The sequence below is a fragment of the Nipponia nippon genome, unplaced genomic scaffold, assembly GCF_047370975.1.
Source record: "Nipponia nippon isolate SJK-2023a ecotype South Korea unplaced genomic scaffold, ASM4737097v1 scaffold_98, whole genome shotgun sequence".
Taxonomy (NCBI): Eukaryota; Metazoa; Chordata; class Aves; order Pelecaniformes; family Threskiornithidae; genus Nipponia; species Nipponia nippon.
The window spans coordinates 105,688-116,808 of NW_028262422.1; the positions used below are offsets into that span (position 1 = coordinate 105,688).

Below are 11,121 nucleotides of genomic sequence, written 5' to 3' on the forward strand. Positions count from 1 at the left end.
TTTTAGTAGGAAGCGAATTGCTGCGATTTGTCCTCTGGTTTTCCTTTTACCCTCGAAAGCGTTACGCTTCGCTTCCAGCTTTATCGACCGAGCCAGCAAGATGCGCAGGAGCGCGAGGGCCGTAGCTGTTGCGGCGGATCTGTAAGCGTAGATTCTGATTGCGGTACGCCCTTGTCCTGCAGCCTCGCAGGGTTGTCTCCCTGCAGCCGTGCCGTAAGGAAGGGGTGAGACGTTTTCCAACGCCGGCAAGAGCGCGTACTTTTACGCGAAGAACGTGTTTGGAATCGTACCGGTTAGTCTTCATGCTGATTGGAAGCGTTCAGGTCGCTCTAGCTTTTAAAGGACGTCTTGTGTTTTGAGCTGACCTGCTTACCTCGAATCCTCCTTGAGCTCAACTGCTCTCCCCTCCCTTGCTCTGACTGAATTCCTCTACTCGCTGCTGTGCTATTTTTTTCACATGCGGAAATATCGCTTGGGATTTTTGTTTTTCAGGTGTCTCGTTGCAGGCGTCTCGTGATGCTCGCTAGGTCCCCCCGGCCCAGGTTGGCCTGCCGGTCGTGAAGCGTCCCGAGGGTAAGGGGCCGGCCCCGTGCCTGGAGGCTCCTGGCTCTGTCTCCGGCGGGTGCCCCGCGGGTGCGTCAGCGAGGGCTGTCTGGTGGGGAGAGTGCCGGGCCAAGAGGGAGCGGGGAGGTTCGCTGCCCCGGGGAGCCCGTCCCAGCGCGGGAACGGAGGGGGAGCACGGCAGAGCAGAGCCTGAGCGAGAGGTGCGTCACCGTCCCCTGGCAGGCTCCCCCCGCGGCGTGGGGCAGCCGCCGGCTTGCGGGACAGGGGCTGGGGGGGGCTGCAACCGTTTGGGGGGGCTGCCCCCATTTTATTTCTCTGGCGGAGCTCCCCTTTTCGGGGGGCGCCTACATATGTAAACGGCATTATTAAAGTAGCGAGCTGCCGGTCGGGGCTGTTTTCCTTGTTTTGTGCCTTTTTTGGGGGGGTGATGAAAAAGTGTTGGAGGGGCCTGGGGGGTGATGATGTCATTTGGGGCACCCCAACGTCCCTGGGGGCGGGGGGTGTGATGATGAAACAGAGGAGCAGGTGAGTGGGGGATGAAGGTGTCACGGGGAGGTTCCCCCCCAGAGGAGGGGGGGTCACAGCCCCAAAATGCCTGAAAACTCGTGTGTGTGTGTGTGTGTGTGTGTGTGTGATTAAAAGCATTAGGGTCGGTCTTCTGTGTAATGGAAGGATAGGTTCTATGGAAGTGTAAACAGATAACTAAGTCTAAATAGAGAGAATTGTAAGTAGATACCGAAGTCTAAAGAGAGAGAGAGATACCAAAGGATGTCAAAATATCCAAGTCTAAACAGCCAGCTACGTTCTAGATAGATGTATTATAAAATACTAAGTGTAAATAGACACGGATGTGTAAGTAGAGATGATATCTAAGCGTAAATCTATGAAAGTGTAAATAGGCATGTGTGCGTAGTAGATATCAGTGTAAACAGGTAATATGCATCAAAGGTTTCTGTTGCCTGAATATGTGTATGTGTAACTAGCTACGTAAGTGTAAATGTCTATGCTACAGAAGGTTTATAAAACGGAAAGAAAACCCTGTTCTATGGAAAGGATTTAAACAGACTCAACCTCCCCCTCGAATCTCTCTTGAAGGTATAAAAGCACTTGTCCAAAGCTGTCCCTTCCCCCTTTTCCCATCCCGCTTTGGGGCCAGTTTCCCCCAAACGGGGACTTTCCCCTGCGCGGCCACACAATTTGGAGGGGGGGAGCAACACAGTTTGGGGCTCCCAGGAAAGCCGAATCCACCTGGATTTGTGCAGCTTGGAAAGCAAGCACCCCCACCCCCGCTACATTTTAACGCAGAAACCCAAAAATGACCCATTGTTATGATGTGGAAAAGCGCCGGAAAACCCCAGAACTGAATATTTTGGAAAAGCAGAAACCCCCAAGTTTTGTATGATGTAAAAGAAAAAAAACAAAACAAAACAGAACAACAACAACAAAAAAAACCAACCCCCAAAAAAAACCCAAACGCAAAACCCACACCAATTTGGGCCAAATTTGGGGTGAACCGCTGGCAGTTTGAGGGGCATTGCTGGGGATTATCTGGCGTGGATTCCTTCTCCGGAGCGGAATATCCGTTGCGGCTTATCCCAGGTGAGTTATCTGCTGTGGATTATGCCGGGCGGACCCCCTGGTGTAGGTCATCCCCACCCGTGTCCCCCCGTGCACCTTTCTACCCACACACAGCCGCTGTCCGTCCGTGTCCGTCTCCTGCCCCCCGTCCTCCTCTGCCTGTCTCTGCGCCCTCCCAAGTGCTCTCCACCCAAACGTCCCCCCACACAAGGTTTTTCCCCCCGTGCGGGGTTTTTTTTGCCCCGTGACGCGCCCCCCGCGTCCCCTGCCCTCCGGTCTCGTGCCCCCGCTCCCCTGCTCGCCCCCTCCCGTAACCCCTTTGCTTCTGAACGGCCTTCAGACCATCGAGATGCAAGCGGAAGTCCTCCCGGAGTATAGGGCGGCTCCGCAGACCATGGAGATGACACCGAAAGTCCACCCAGACCATCGAGAAGGCCCTCCAGAGCATAGAGGTGAAACGAGAAGTCCCCTGGATGATACAGAAGGTCGTCCAGCCCACAGAGATTAAACTGGAATTCCTCCCAGACCATGCGCGGTGCGTCGCGGGCGGGCATCGCGCGGTGGGCGCAGCTTCCCCCCGCGGAGGGGCCAGCGGGAGCCCGGGGCGGAGCGGAGCGGTCGTTGGGCTGCGGCTGCAGGCAGGGAGGAGGTGAGCGGGGAAGCCCCGAGGAGGGCGGCGGTGCCTGGGGGGGGGAGCGGCCGGGCCGGCGGGAGGCACGGAGCGGGGAGGGTGCGGTGCCGTGTGGGAGCCGGGCGGGCGGGGCTTCCCGGAGCCGGGCGGTGGGGGGGCGCCGGGTCGGGGCCGGTCCGGAGCCCGGGCGGTGGGGGGCGCCGCGCCAGTCCGGAGCCGGGCGGTGGGGGGGGCGCCGCGCCGGTGCGGGGCCGGGCGGCGCCGCGCCGCGCCGGTCCGGGGCCGGGCGGCGGGGGTCTTCCGTGCCGAGCGGCGCCGCGCCGGGGCCGGGCGGGCGCCGCGCCGGTCCGGGGCCGGGCGGCGGGGGGGCACCGCGCCGGTGCGGGGCCGGGCGCCGAGCCGCGTCGGGGCTGGGCAGTGGGAGGGCGCCGGGTCGGCGCCGGTCGTGGGGGGCCGGCTGCAGCCGGTGGCGGGGGCTGCCCGGAGCCGCGCTGGGGGCTCGGCGGGGCTTCCACGTGCGGCGGTGGCGCGGTGAACGGTGTCCCCGCAGGATCCCAAAGCACGGAGGGCTGCGTCCCCTGGCATCCGGGGCTTTTGGTCGGTCACGTTGGTTCCCCGGGGCATGCCGGGAGGTGTAGTATATATGGACGTGGGTGCCTGGAAGCCGCATTGCTCTCGGGCGCTTTCGGTGCACCGTAGTCGTTGCTATCGCCGCGGCCCCTGCGGCACTAGGTGCAGTTTTGTTGCAGGTTTTGTGTGTTTTTCTGCAGGCTTCCAGCTATGGCTACTCCCCAAGAAGCAGCGCGCCTCCCGACTCTCGGAGCTGCTGCCCGGGATCTGTGCAGGCGCGGTGCAGCCCACATGATCCATGCTGCCGGCACCGGTAACGGCAATAGGATGCTGCGGTGCCTGCGGAGTCATGCCGCTGCGCTCGTTGCTGCCTGCTGGTAAGGAAACGCCGCTTCCGCCCCGCGGGCGTGCTGTCGGCAGGTGCTTGGCGTGCAAAATGCAGACGGCAGCGCTGCCGCCGCCCGTGGGCAATCGCTGCGCGCTGGGTGCTCGCTGTTGCCGCCGACGCCGCCTTCTTCGCTGTTACCACAGTGTGGTGGCATGCCAGGCACGATTGGCGGTGGTGGGTAAGGGCCAGGAGCACCAGGGAGGCGAGCGAGCTCCTTTGAGTGTGCAGGGGTGTCTTCTGCCTGCTGGCTGCCCGGGGGTGGTGGGACAGGAAGCTTCAACCTGCCCGCTGCAGCAGGCTCTTGGTCTGCTGGAGGCGAGCTGGGCCAGGGCAGCCCCAGGGAGTTACCTAAAAGCTGATAGAAGGGAAGAGGGGAAGGAGGCGGATATCCCCTAGGCGCAGAGGCAGGGCACCTCCCCAACTCACCGGAGCTCCCCCTGAGCCTCTCCTGGCCCCGCTCACCCCGTGCAACTGCCCCCTGCTCCAGCACCTCCCCTGAAGCCTGTCCCATAGCACCAGATTGCCCCCAAGCCCTGTTGTGAAGACCACAAGCTGGCTCTCAAGTGGGCTGGATTCTCCCTTAACGCGGGTGCCGTTACCAGCAGTGCGGGGAAGGAGCAGTGTCTCCAGAAGCCTCTGCAGAAGGAAGGGCTTAGGCCAGGGGTGATCTACGGTAATAACGGTCGCCGCTTCTTCTTTCCCTGTGCTAGAGGCCATGCTGAGGACGCGGTTGTCCATTCCTCCCGTGGGGATGCTGCTGACAGCACCTGCCTCAGGCTTGCGTGGGTTGTCTCTGCCTGACCTCACTCTCTTTGCGGTGCGGGGGTGAAAAGGGACAGGCGGAGCGATTACTGGCTGTGGACAGGAGCTGCCGCGGCTGAAGCCAGAGAGGCTGGAGAAAGGTAAAGAAGAAGAAACGGAAGGCCATCTGGCTGACCACTGCCTCCCACTGCGGGCAAGAGAGAGCCTGCCCCTCTGGGTGGGAAGGGATCCCTCTTTGTAGTGCACTGCAGGCCAGACAGCCGATGTGCACCACAGGGCCTGTATGCATAACCCAAAGTGTGGTACAGCCGCGTAGTGCACGAGCAAGCGAGGCTACATGTCTAGGAAACCTTGTCTCATAAGAGCTGTAAGATATCCACGTATTCTCTTAGGTGGAGGACAGCCGAGTGACTGGAGTTACAGAAGAGGAACGGAGGAGAGAAGGAGGAAGAAGCATCTCAACTGGCCAGTTCTCCCAGCAGCACCGAGAGCGAGAGCTGTGGTGAGTCCCGGGCCCTTGGGGACCTGTCACCCCTTGTCTGTGCCCCGGTCCCTCCCTGCCCCTTCCTGGCCCTCTCTCTTTTGCATGCTGCTGTGATTTTTCTTTTTTGTTCTTCCCTGTACCCGTTCTCTTTTTCTCTGTTTTTCTGCACTGCTCCCTTTTCCTCTCTCCCTTTATCCATCTTGTTCTACCACCCCTGCTTTTTTCTCTCTCTGCGCCTTTGGCCTGCTCCTTCTCCTTTCTTTTGTTATCCTCTGTCTCTGTCCCCATACCCAGCCCATTGTTGTTTTTTCCCTTTTTCCATCTTTTTTTTTTTGTCCCTTGATCTGAATCCATCTCTTTCTCTGTCCTGTTCCCTGATGTTTCTTTTCCTCTTTGCACCTGTACAGTGCCGCTCTGTGTCCCTGCCTTCCTATGTCTCTCCTCCCTCCCTTCTTCCCTTCCTTTCTCTATCCCCTTGTCTTGCTCACTGTTGCTGGTTTTTTGTATTCCGTGATCTCACTGTCCCTGTCACTCCTTCCTGTTCATCTCTTACTCTTTCTGACCCTTTGTGCTGCTCCCCTGTCCCTATTTTTTATTGCTTCCCCTCTCTGTTCCTGTTTGTTCTCATGGTCCACCTCTCTGTTGTTCTTTCTGTTGTTCTCGTTTGTTCTCCATCACAGCATCCTGCTCCCTGTCCCTCTCTCTCTTAGCAGTATCCCACTTTTCTGGCTCCCTGTCCCTCACCTGTTTCCTAGATCGCTCTGTCCTTCCTCCAGTCTTTCCTCTGTCCCTCCTGGCCTGCTACCCGTCACTGGTTTGTTTCCTTTCATCGTCTTCCTGCCTTGCTGCTGTCACTCTCCTGCTCTCTCTCTGTCTCTAATGTTTCTTTCACCATCTCTTCCCCTGCTCCATGCCCCTTTTCTCTTTTCTCTCTGTCCTCCATCTTCCCTGTAACTCTTTGTATCTGTATATCTCCATAGCACTTGTTCTCCCATTGTTTCTCACTATACTGCCCCCTGCACCCGGCTCGCTTGTCCCATTATTCCTCTCTGTTCTGCTCCCTTTTTTTCTCTACATCCTGCAGCCCAGCGATAGTTTTTCTTTCTCCCTCTCTTTGTCCCAATCTCTCTCTCTCTCTCTTTCTCTTCCAGTTCCTCTGGCTTGTTCCCTGTCTTTTTGTCTCCCTCCCTCCCTTATTCCTCTCATTTGATTTCTCTCTTGATCTGTCTGTTTGGCTCCTTGCTCATCATTTTCTCTCTCTTTTCCTCTGTCCTGCTCCCTGACCCTTGTTTTTCTTCTGCCATAGTCCCTGCAGGGCTTCTCATCCCCTTTTTTATTGACTTATCTATCTCCCCTTGTCCTTTTCCCTGTACCTTTCTTTCTCTGTCTCCTCAAAGTCCTCCCTCATTTTACTTTTCCTCTTTTTCCTGTTCTTCTGTCCTGCTCCCTATTGCTGTATTTTCATTTTTTGTATCCCATGCTGCTCCAGTAACAACTGCCAACTTGTCCCAGGGGAAGGGATGAGTGTACAGGCAGCGAACCCCATAGCAGACTCACTCCCGGGACTTATATGCATTGCTAACAGAATAAGCACTTGCTGTCTCCTTTGCACTCATGGGCTGTGGTTGTACTCCTTTGTACTTGGTGAGTGGCATGTCCAGAGAGTCCAGGGGGAGCAGGTTACACGGTGGGTGTCAGGGGCCATGGCTACGCAGCTGTGGGCTGCGGCCGGAGGAGCCTCCCAGGGGAGCCCGGTGAGGCTGATGGTGATGGCCCCTCTGTGTAAAAGGGCTGCAGCCCCAGGGGATGGCGCTGCTGGGGCATGCCTGCTTGGAGAATGCCGACAGAAGTCGCGAGGATGTTTCCAACCCACCAGTGCAACAGGCTGAAGTCAGTTGGAGTCAGGCCCCATCAGGGCAGGTCCAGGGATATTCTGAGAGCTGGTGGAGAGGGATGCAGGGAAGAGGGGCAGGAGATGGCATGCCCCCACCCCTCTGGGTGCCCACCCTCTGGAAAAGGCGCTGGGTGCCTCTCCAACTCAGCAAAACCTCCTCCAGCCCCTGCTCGCCCCAGGCAGCTGCCCCCAGCTCCAGCACCTCCCCTGAAGCCTGTCCTGTAGGCATGGACCGCCCCCAAACCCTGTACCCTCGTGGCAGCAAGCTGGCCCTTGAATATGATTTATTCTCCTTAAATGCAGGTGCTATTAGCTTCAGTTCAGGGAAAGAGGCTTGGCGTCTCCAGCAGCTCCTGCAGAAGGAGAGGTTCCTGCCTGAGGGAGAGCTGCAGTCATCCCTGTGGATAATGGTTGGTTGCTTGTTCTTTCCCTCTCCCAGAGGCAGCACTGAGGACTCGGTTGGCGGTTCCCTCTCCAGGGACGCTGGTGATTGCATCTGGCTCAGGGTTTGGTGTGTGGCTTGCCTTTGGCCTCATTTTCCTACCGGCATGGGCAAAAAAGGAGACAGCTGGACGCTTCCTGGCTGTGGACAGGAGCTGCCGCAGCCTGAAGCTGGAGAAGCTCGGAAAAAGGTAAAAGCAGCTGAAGAATAAAATAAAGAGGGAGCCAGCACGGCAGCTGCACTCCAGCTGCAGACAGGAGACAGCCTGCCTCTCAGTGTGAGGGAAGGGATCCCTCTTAGCATAGCCACTCAGCAGATCCAATTGCCAACGTGCATTGCAGGAGTCCGTATGCGTTAGCTGGAAGCACAGTACTAGCCAGGTAACACGTGCACGTGTGAGGCTATGTATCTTGGGAGGCCTTGTATGTGTAAGAGCTGTAAGACACCAGTCTGTTCTCTTAGGTGGATGACAGTCAAGCAACCCCGGAGCCTACGGGGCCAGAGAGAGAGAGAGAGAGAGAGAAAGACACGTCCGAGGTGTCCAGTTCTCCAAGCGGCTTGGAGAGCGGGAGCTGCAGTGAGTCCTGGACCCTTGGGGGCCCGTGTCGTCCCTATTCTGCATCCTGAGGTCCTTCCCTGCCCCCGCCTTCTCTTTCTCTTGCTGCTGTCATTTTTTTCCACTTCTTGCCGCACCTCTCCCTCCCCTCATTCTCCAAGTCCCCCTCTTTATCTGTTGTTCTACCCCTATGTTTTCTTTCTCTCTCTGCGCTTCTGTCCTGTTCCCTGTCCTTTTTTCATCCTCTGTCTGTGTCCTGCAGCCCATAACTCTTTTTGTCTTTCTTCATCTATGTCTGTCTTCCTATCCCAACTTTTTAAATTTTTCCTCGCCTGCCCTTTTTTTTTTTAGCCCTTCACAATTCCCACCTCTCACCTCTCTGTCCTCATGTCCCTATTTTTTAATTCCTCTGTCCCTGCTCTGTATTCTAGATAGACTTTTTCTTTCTTAAATTCTCTCGTTCCAGGTCCCCTGGTCCCTGTCTTTTAACTTTTTCCCTCTCTGTCCCATAGCTGCTTTTTGTCTTTATCGTTCTCTCTTTGTCTGGCTCCATGTCCCTATTCTTTAATTCCCCTTCAGCTTCAGTCTTTCCCCTTCAGCTCATCGAGGTTTTTTGGCATTTCTCAGTTTATCTCTGTCCACCTCACTGTCCCCTTTTTAAAATCCTCCCTCTCTGCCCCTGTGGCCCATCGCTATTCTTTGTTTTTCTCCATCTCTCTCAGGCTGATTCCCCTGTCACTGTCCTCCTCTCTGGCCTGTAGCCCATCGCTATTTTTTCCCCCCTGTACCTCTCCCTCTGTGGGCTCCCTTTCCCTATTTTTCAGTCCCCCCTTCTCTGTCCTGCAGGCGATCGCTGTTGGATGGGGTTTACGTGGCAAGGTTTTGTTAGGTGGGGCAGGGCAGGGTTCTGCGAAGAATGATCTACAGGAGTTGCCCCCATGTCAGGCACAGCCACTTCCAGCTCCAAGATGGATCTGCAGCCGGTCCAAAGCTGAGCCCATCGGCAATGCTAGGTTGTTAGCTTCTGGAACGGACATTTAAGAGAGGGTAAAAAATGCTGCGCAGATGCTGCGATAGAGAAAACGTGGAGTGTGAAACAGCCCTGCAGACACTAAGGTCGGTGAAGAAGGAGGGGGGAGGAGGTGCTCCAGGCACCGGAGCAGAGATTCCCCTGCAGGCCTTGGTGAAGGCCACGGTGAGGCAGGTCGTCCTCCTGGCGCTCGTGGAGGTCCGCGGTGCTAGTGACATGCACTCGCAGCCCATGGAGGACCCCGTGCCGCAACAGGTGGATGTGCCTGAAGGAAGCTGTGACCCTATGGAGAGCTTGGGCTGGAGCAGGCTCCTGGCAGCACCTGTGGCCCTGCGGAGAGGAGCCCACACTGGAGCAGAAGAAGAGCATGAGGGAGGAAGGAGCGGCAGAGATGATGTGATGAAGAACTGAGTGCGACCCCTGCTCCCTGTCCCCCTGCATTGCTCAGGGGTGGGATGTGGGAAAGTCAGGAGTCATGAAGATGAGCCCAGGAAAAAAGAGCAAGGCGGTTTTTAGATTTGTTCTTATCTGTTGATAAGATAAGAACAAATAAAACAAAATAAGAGAAGAACAAATCTTGTCCTACTCTTGATTTTGATTGACAATAAATGGAATTAATTTCCCCAAGCTGAGTCTGTTTTGCCTGTGACAGTAATTGGCGAGTGACCCTCTGTCCTTTTGTCGACCTACAAGTTTTTTTGTTGTATTTTGTCTTATTGAGGAGGGGGAGCCACAGAGTGGCTTGGTGAGCACCCGGTGGCCAGCCGAGGTCAACCCACCCCAGTTCCCTTCTGTCAGGCTCCCTGTCCCTATTTTTCAATTCTTGCCTATGTTTCTTGTACCGCATCGCTTTTGAAACTTTCTTTCTACTTCTCCATCCTTATTTTTTAAATTCTTGTACAGGTTTCTCAAACCCAGTTGCTTTTTAAATTTTCTTGCTACCTTTCTATCTCCCTGACCTAATTTTAATTTTTTGCCAGTGTTTTCTTGTACCCCATCGCTTTTCAGATTTTCTCTTCCCTACTTCTCCCTCTCTGCAGCTCCGTGTACCTGTTTTTTTAATTCTCGTGTAGGACTTTTGCATACTGTTGCTTGTAAAATCTATTTATGTCTCCCTCTATCCATCTTCCTGTCTCTAATTCATAATTCTTCCCTCTCTGTCCTCTACCCTGTCACTTTTCACACTTTCTATATCTCCCTCTTTCTAGCTCCCTGTCCCTATGTGTTAGTTCTTCCCTATGTTTCTTGTACCCTGTTGCTTTTACAAAATTTTCTTTCTACATCTACCCCTCTATCCTGCTTTTTCTTTTTTTTTTTTTTCTTGTCTATGTTACCTTTCCCCTGACACTTCAGAATTTTCCCTGTCCCTTGTCTTGTCTGTCTTGTAGTCCTGCTGGACCCTTCTGCCTCTCTCTCCTGCTCCCTGTCTCTGGCTTATTCCTCCATCTCTCTGTCCCTGTTCACCCCTACAGTCTTTCTTCTGCTCTCCTCTCTCTAAGCACAGTTGTCCTGCTCCCTGTCCCTCTCTTGTTTGCAGCATCCCGTTTTCTGTCCCACACCTCTATGTCCCTCTGTCCTTCCGCCTGCTTTTCTTTCTCTCTTTTTCTCCCTCTGTCCCTGCTGCATTTGGGCACTGAGCCTTGCAGCCAACTCGCCGCCAAGATTTCTTACGTGCATTAATGAATAAACTTTTCCTGCCTCGTCTGTGCCCCTGGATGTGTTTGCAGCCCCTGGGTGCAGAGCATGTGGCTGCAGAGAGGTGCAGGGGAGTGGGTGATGTGCTGTGGGGCTTTGGCAATGGCCCCTATTGCTGATGGGCTCCAGCTGGGGCAGCCCCAGGTGTGGCCAGTGAGGCTGAGGATGGGGCTGGCCCTGCTGTGTGAAGGGGCTCTAGCTGTAAAGGGGGCTGCCTGGGCATGCCTGCTTGAGAAAGCTGATGAAGGGGAATGGGTTGAGGAGGGAGTCCTGCAGGCAGGTGCCTCCTGCAAGGAACGGCCAGTCTGTGTGGCGAGGAAGGATCCCTCCGAGCTGTCCCCAACAGGGCAGACACCAGCACGCAGTGCTAGGAGCTTCTCAGTGCCTCTGCTGGCTACGTGGGTGAGCCACCAGGTATTGAGGAAGCCTTGCAGAGGAGGAGCATAGAGGTGCCCGCTGCATGCTGCTGAATGGGCGAGGGTCCGGCGTGCAGCACTGCAGAGGAGGAAGGGGCAGAGGCAGAGAGA

The 11,121-nt window shown here is 55.9% G+C and overlaps 1 long non-coding RNA gene across 1 annotated transcript; it reads left to right on the forward strand.

Annotated features, from left to right (window-relative positions):
* Nucleotides 1-1,867: 1,867 nt before the first annotated feature.
* Nucleotides 1,868-4,933, forward strand: LOC148050009 (uncharacterized). Its single transcript, XR_015701791.1, has 4 exons — nt 1,868-2,791; nt 3,552-3,720; nt 4,442-4,633; nt 4,886-4,933. It is a non-coding gene; the product is annotated as an uncharacterized LOC148050009 (long non-coding RNA).
* The last annotated feature ends 6,188 nt before the right edge of the window (nt 4,934-11,121 follow it).